Source organism: Gracilinanus agilis, chromosome 4 (assembly GCF_016433145.1).
Source record: "Gracilinanus agilis isolate LMUSP501 chromosome 4, AgileGrace, whole genome shotgun sequence".
Classification (NCBI taxonomy): Eukaryota; Metazoa; Chordata; class Mammalia; order Didelphimorphia; family Didelphidae; genus Gracilinanus; species Gracilinanus agilis.
Window position 1 is genome coordinate 189,681,892 of NC_058133.1, and position 7,317 is coordinate 189,689,208.

Below are 7,317 nucleotides of genomic sequence, written 5' to 3' on the forward strand. Positions count from 1 at the left end.
GGGGAGGAGCGGAGAGGGGGCGAGGCGGGGTAGCGCCGGGATCGTACTCGCGCGCGCGCCCCCGCGAGCCCCTGGCGGGAGGAGAGCGGAGCCCAGGGCCCGAGCCCCGAGCCCCGGAGCCCGGAGCCCGGAGCCGTCACCCGGGAGTGGGGACGGAGCCGAGGGACTGCACGAGGTGGCGGCGGCGGCGGCGCTCGGAGCAAGAGAGCGAAGCCCGACGAGGCGAGGTAGGAGCCAGCCTGAGGAGAAGCGAGCGGGCGGGGCGGCCCCCGGCTTCGGGTAGCCTCGCTTTTGGGTCCCGCAGTCCGGCTCCCCTGCAGCTGCCGTCCTCTTGAGTCCTGCTGGGTCGTAGTTGTGGGGCTGAAGCTGGGCGTGCGGGGTTGGAAGCTGGTGCAGCAGGGAGCTGAGGACCGTGGCGAAGGAGGGGAGCGCGTGCGGAGTAGCAGGGGCTACTGGGGGGTGGGAGGAGGTGGGAGAGGGAACTGCGTCCCCCCCAAGTCAGCGCCCTCCACGTTGTTTGCAAGGTATGTCCAACCTCTGCTGCCACTCTCCTTCTGTGCCTAAAAGTCATAGCTATGTATGTGAGGCCCCTGAAGGATGAGTGCATGAGTGTGTGTGTTTTAGAGCTAAATGCATGTAGGACAAGCACCTTAGGAGGCAGTTAAAGAAGCAAACACTTTTGATAAAACTCTTGGGGATAAGGGAGCCTGGATCCCATTTCATGACCTGTCAGGCCCGGGCTTGGACATAGTGCAGTAGGACGTGATGTCTTACGCCACCCACATCCCCACACCCCCGGACTAAGGACTAAAGTGCCTGTTGCGGGTTGGGAATGGAGAATCTCTGAAAGGGAGACGTTATATGACAAAAGCTAGACTGACGCAGAGTGAATCTGGCAAGATGGTCAGGCTGCTCCAAAAAGGAGAGAACTTCTAAGGGGGCATATCCATAACCCTTGGTAGCTGGTTGGCCTTTTGGGAAAAGGAAATAATTAGGAAAGAGGGAGAAGAGAAGAGAGTCTGGAGGAATACAGCATTTATGAGATCAGCTAATCAATCTGTAAGCATTTATTAAGCACTTACGATTTGCTGGGCACTAAAAAGGTTACAATTCCCCGTCAACCACTGTCAGACCTTTTTGTGTTTTCCCCATGCACCTCTGACATCCTTGTTCTTAGGATAAGTGGATTTTCAAAATAATAAATGTTAGGTTTCTGTCCTACTGAGAATTCCTTCAGCAGTCTGTGGAATGTTTTGAAGGAGTATCTTTTGAATGTGCCAGCGTGTTTCTTTACATTGCCAACTATCATATTAGGCCTGTCCCATTCATTAGCCATTCCTGAATGTCGTTCATAATCTAGTCCAGTCCTAAGCTATTGGATAGTCATCTAGAACACAGTAAGCAGTCAGCTGTCTGAGTCCAGGTTATCCCAAATAATATTGTTTTTTACCATTCAATTTAAATAATAGAACATTACCATTCTTTTACACTATACTTACTGATTTGCTATGCCTACAAATGTATGGACATTTAACATTGACATAGATAAGAGACCAATGCCAGCCTTAGATATTTTCCTAAGTTTATTTCACAACATTCCATGGATGCCAGATTGCTTGTAATCATTTCAATTTGTGGAAGTCTATTGTTACCATTTATATTAAGGCTGTAGACTTTTCCTCCTAATTAGAAAATTATTAGACAAAATTATAATTCCTCTTTATGAAAGTAGTTTTGTTGTTCTTGTTGAAAATCATAAATGTAAACTGGAAGATGAAGGAAGTAGCAGTTGGTTATAAGGAGGAAAAAGATAATGATGTTAAAAAACACCTTTGGTTAGTTGATGTAATTCATTTTAAATGTCTACATTCAACTTGCATTGGCTTTTGGAAGATGGAATTTCTTTAGCTACTTGGTAAATATTAGAGTATGAGGAAAGGAAGGAGAAACTGTTTTTTAAAGTAAAACACCAAAAAAACGGTTGATTTCTATCATCAGCAGTTTGGGGATTGCATAACTTAGTGCTAAACTTTGCACAAAAAAGCTCCACTACTAAGCTAACTATACAAACTATCCCAGCTTCTCATTGTTTTTTGCATTGTCAGTATTCATATTCTTCCTGCAGCATATTGATATGGATTATACCAAGAAGAAAGCTCTTAAAAACTGCCTTTTTTTAAATGGAAATTTAATACTGTTTGGTATATAGGGGAAAAACAAAACAAAACAACATGCTATCATTGTTTGGGCTTTTGCAACATAAATATTTTGGTTAGTACTTCCTTTCTTCCTCTGACTTCTCATTTCATCTTACTCCTAATGGATTTTATTTATTTATTTATTTATGTTGGTATGTGAGAGCCTCCTCTAAATTACATTTCATAAACTGTCTGACCTGGTGTAAAAACATTTCTTCCTATTTTGGAACCTAAGGATTTTGTTCTTGTTAATATTAAAAAAAATTTTTAAAACATTGTTTATATTTAGTGAATAGTATTTCCCCCCCCCCCCCAGAATCCTTAATGGGTTTTATGCTGGCTCATTAATTTTTTTGGATTGCTTGTTGAATAGGTAGGTGATAGCTAGTCATTCTCATTTAAAACTGACAATGTTGTAATAAAAGGGTAAGTGGCATGTTCAGTGTTTTTAACTACAAGTTGTTGTTGGAATCAAAGGAAGCTCAACTCATTTTCTGCTCTATGTTTTATTTGCTTGACTGCCAAGAATCAATAATTTATAAAATTATTCACGTTTCTAGCAAATTCTGGCTACCAGTGGCACAAAATGAAAACTAGATTATTTTTCCTTTTCCATATTAGATACTAGATTACTATTATCATTCCTGTAAAAGGTACCAAGACAATAGCTTTTAAGAAAAATATTTTGAGGATCAATTTAAGATTATTAAAATCTTTAGAAGACAAACAATATACATTATATAATAAAATACTTTGAAAATGATTTGGATTAACGAAGGTACTTTTTAAAGGCATGCTAATGAAATTGTATTAGCTAAAGTTTTGCTGGATTTAAAGAGAATTTTCAAATGATTTTAGGAAATCAGAAGTTTTCCAGCATATGTTGAAAGTATGTGTTTTAGTTTCTGGGAACAAGAAAGACAAATTTACCTTTGTAGTTTCCACCAATCAGTATTATGTAAAAAAAGCAAGTAGCACAATAACAAAAAGAAATGTGACTTAAAACATTTAAATCTATTTTAGTTACATTGTCTTTGATAACAGAATATGTCTTTATGAAGTGTTTTATTAAGTATTCAGTGACCTTTAGCCATTGAAGGAAGCAATCCAATTTAGGGACTATTGTATATACAACAGTGGAGTTTTACTAACTATAAGTATTTTGTACATGTAGATTTCTTATTGGCTGAAGAAGACCCTCATTTTTTGGTGGTTTTTGATGTTATTTTCTGTTTTTGTTAGTTTAAGTCACACCCTTGACTTCCTTGGAAGGTATCTTTTGAGGTTTGGCTTCCTTTTTTTTTAAAGGTAATATTGGGGGTGGGAGTGCTTCCTGTTTTTATTTTCAAAATTAGGTCCACATGTTAGCCCTGTTATGTTTTTTATTTTGGGCCCATAAAGACTAACATCATATGTCATGTGATTGTTTTTGACGCATTGTATTGAGTAGCCTAAGCACCTGATAGGGAAGTTATAAATTCTTGAATCTATTCCCATTCCTATCACTAACTTAGGGCCTTGGTGGAGAGAATTCCTTTATACTGAAAAATAAGACTGAAGATAATTGTTTCCTAGGGGAATACTTTGAAAATTTAAAAAAAAAAACAACACCAAGGCATCATTAACATGTCGCCAGAGTCCTGAATATCAGAGATTTAGAGAGAAGGAAACACAATTATTATAGTGGAGTCATTTGATTTGAGCAGTGACTCTCAATCACTCAATCAAGAAAACATTAAGTGTTTACCATATGCCAGGCACTGGAAATGTAAATATTGTATGAAGAATGAAACAATCCCTAATCTCTTACATTTTATGGGTTAATTAGAGAGGAAGGGGAAAAGTTGAGAGAGTCATGAAAAGCTTTGTGTAGAAAGTGGTATACATACATATAGAAGAGAATGATCAGAAAAAGGAATACCATAAGTTCTGGTTTCTCTGACTTCCTAGTTGTTGCTGATAGAAGCTTCTAATATAGTGGTCTAACCTTTATATTATATTATTCAAGAATAAGCTTTGAGAAAGAGCCTCCTTGTTACATTGAACCAAGTGGTTTCTTCTTGCTTTTTATTTGCTAATATTATCTAAAATATTAGGACCAAATGAGCCTCTGAAGAAATAGACCCTCAAATATACCTGTAGGTTATGTGCACTTTAGCCCTCATAGCTGACATCATTGAAAAGAGTATTTCTGAATTATGCCACAGCCTATGCACAAAGGGGGTTAATAAATTATGGCTCTATTCTGAGCCTCTTCTTTTTTCTTTTCCTACCTCAGGAATCTCTCAGTAAAGGAGAGCATAATAAATTGTTGCATACAGGATGTTCCCTGCCTTTGGTTATTCATAATCATGGCTATATTACCATAATATGAAAAGTACTAATAGTGTAAGAACATTTGTTTAGTTGTTTTTTTTTTGTTTAGTTTTTTTAGCCTCTGGACAACCAATTTTAAATATCTACTGCTAGATTCTGCTTCCTTTACCTTTGGTGCTCTGAATAGTTCATCTAGTCTAAGTGTATATATGTATATTTTAAAACTTTTAAAGGCAGTGTGAATTTCCATGTACTACAATTCAGTTCTGAGCTGCCTGTGCTGATTCATTTTCTCATATTCAACTACTTAGGTATGGTTTGAGAATAGAAGTTAAATTCTCAGAAAATGTGACAACTTTCCTTTCTGAGTAGAGAAGAGTTGGGGAAGACAAGGGGAAATTACATTAATGATCCAATCAATTAGTGTTGGAATTAATTTGATGACTAATATTTTCAATGGCTATTGGGTCATTAAAAGTAGGACTTATAGCTATACCTTGAGATGATAGTTAGAGAAACCCATGTGTTTTTAGATGTTGTTTAATTTCCCCTCTTAGGGGATTTCTTTGCATATGGGAAATCAAGCCACAGTTACCACAAACAGCCACATCCATGATTTGCATTAAAAATAACTATTTGCCTCAGCAGGTCACAGCTTGATTTGCAATGAGTTCAACTGGGAAGGTATGCTAGTTACTCTAGAATAATTTTAAGGCATCTCTTTGATGTTCAGAAGTAATCAATAAACATTTATAAAGTGCTTAAAATGTGTCAGGCACTGTGCTGAGTGTGGGGGATATAAAAGGAGATAAGACAGTCTTTGCCTGCAAATTCATTCTTCTGTGAAATAATATTTACAGTTTTGCATCCTGGCTTAGGATGTACTCAGTCACCTTAACTGGTAAGGCAAAGACAGGGGTGTGATCTGAGGCATGTGAGCAAATGAGAACTCAAGGAGGTATTTATTTTATTTTTAAAAAATTTTATTTTCAATTCAAAATTCTCTCATTCTCTCAACCCCTTTTCCACCCATTGTAAGGGTAAGAAGAATCATTTGTTTTCTGTAAAGTATATTTCTTTATCTGTGGGCCAACATAGACTCTTCTGTTAGGAAGGAACTTTCTAACTTAGAATCATAGAATACATGAACTATAGAGGACCTTAGAAATCATTTTAGTCCAACACTCAAAGATGGTAACTTAAAATTGTGTGTGTGTGTGTGTGTGTGTGTGTGTGTGTGTGTGTGTGTGTGTGTTTACATTTGAGGGGCTTTTACTTTTTTCTTCATTAAAGTTTTTTTGAGGATTAAAATCTGTTTTTCTTTCTTCCCTCTTCTCTCATTTTCATTAAGCTAAGTGAATGCGCCTGTAATGGAAGTTGTATTAACAGCAACCTTAATTAATCTTACTTTCCACTCCTGGTAGGTAGTGGTTTCCCTTCTTGTATCACTGTAGACTTGCTCTAAAGTGGACACATAAGGAAAGAGTTAAAACCTATTTCCTTGGTTTCTGTTTATGAACAAAGGGATCAATTTCTGCCAATGTATGTTGGTTTGAGGTAAGGGGATTCATATGTTATACATGTTATTTAAGAGCATTTGAACCATATGTCACTGTAATCCATTTCCCCCTTCAGGTACACTATGGTGGCATCAATTGCTTCTTACTATTTCCCATAACAAGACCCTATATATCTTATCACTGTGCCTTTGTACAAATTGCCCCCCATATCTGAAATGCACTCCCTCTAGTTTCCTACATTAAGTTTTCTTGTTCTCTGCCCTCTCTCCCCAGATTGCCTTACCTCTTTAAGTTACTTTGTATCTATTTTATATATTCTTTATATATATATATATTTTTATGGCTGGGGAGACATTTATGTATGTGTATATAGCATACACATATTAGTTTGAGCTTATGTTCTAGACTGAGGGGGACAATATATATAAGTGTACATGTGTAAAAATATATGTGTATACATATTTATTTATATACACATATATAGGGGATATAGATACACATTAGCTCTTGAATTTATATTCTAGTCTGGGGAGACTGAGTGTATATTTCAGTAAATATATGTATGTGTGTATATATATGTTCATACATAAACATGTATACACATACATATATAGAGAGGATATAGAGACACATATATTAGCTCCTGAGTTTTAATACCCAGTGTGTATGTGTACATGTATAAACATGTACACACAAACATACATGTGTACTTCTATGTATATTCACACATATGCACATGTGGGGACATATAAATATACACAATCTCCCCAGACTAAGACATAAACTTCACAAGAAGAATTCTTAAAACAGAGGCTGGGGAAAAACAAACAAACAAACAAACAAACAAAAAACAGAGGCTAGCACCTAGTAGGTGCTTAATAAATGTTAGATGGTTGAATAATGTTCTTAAACTGAGTTATTTTCTTTTACCACTTATTTTCTTGCCATACATATTCCAGTTAGGTCTCCAGCTAGGTTTTAGGACTAAGCAAAGTAAAAAATTGTTCCCCCTATTTGGAGAGTTCAATGAATAAGCATTGTATAACACCAGTATAATCAGAGTGCATAAAGTGTAAAATTTACATAAACAAACAGATATTGATCCATCCAGGAGTGTCAAACTGTAACTTTTGACCAGATCTGAATTAACTTTGAATGTCAATAGAGTTGGGGAGGGAGACAGCTTTATGTGAAGAATCTCCAAATAAGAATTTCCTTTGGGGGGAGGGGGGGAGGAGAGAGAGAGAGAGAGAGAGAGAGAGAGAGAGAGAGAGAGAGAGAGA

The 7,317-nt window shown here is 37.2% G+C and overlaps 1 protein-coding gene across 2 annotated transcripts in view; it reads left to right on the top strand.

The window, feature by feature from the left end:
• LOC123245349 (signal transducer and activator of transcription 5B) overlaps window positions 1–7,317 on the top strand; it is a 77,189-nt gene that overhangs the window by 6,186 nt on the left and 63,686 nt on the right. Inside the window, exon 1 of one of the 2 annotated variants that reach the window (XM_044674210.1) lies at window positions 143–227. The exons of the other annotated variant lie outside the window; for it this stretch is intronic. The gene's annotated coding sequence lies outside the window, so the exon portion shown is untranslated. Of the gene's footprint in view, window positions 1–142; window positions 228–7,317 lie in introns of those variants that run through there. 2 annotated transcript variants of the gene reach the window in all.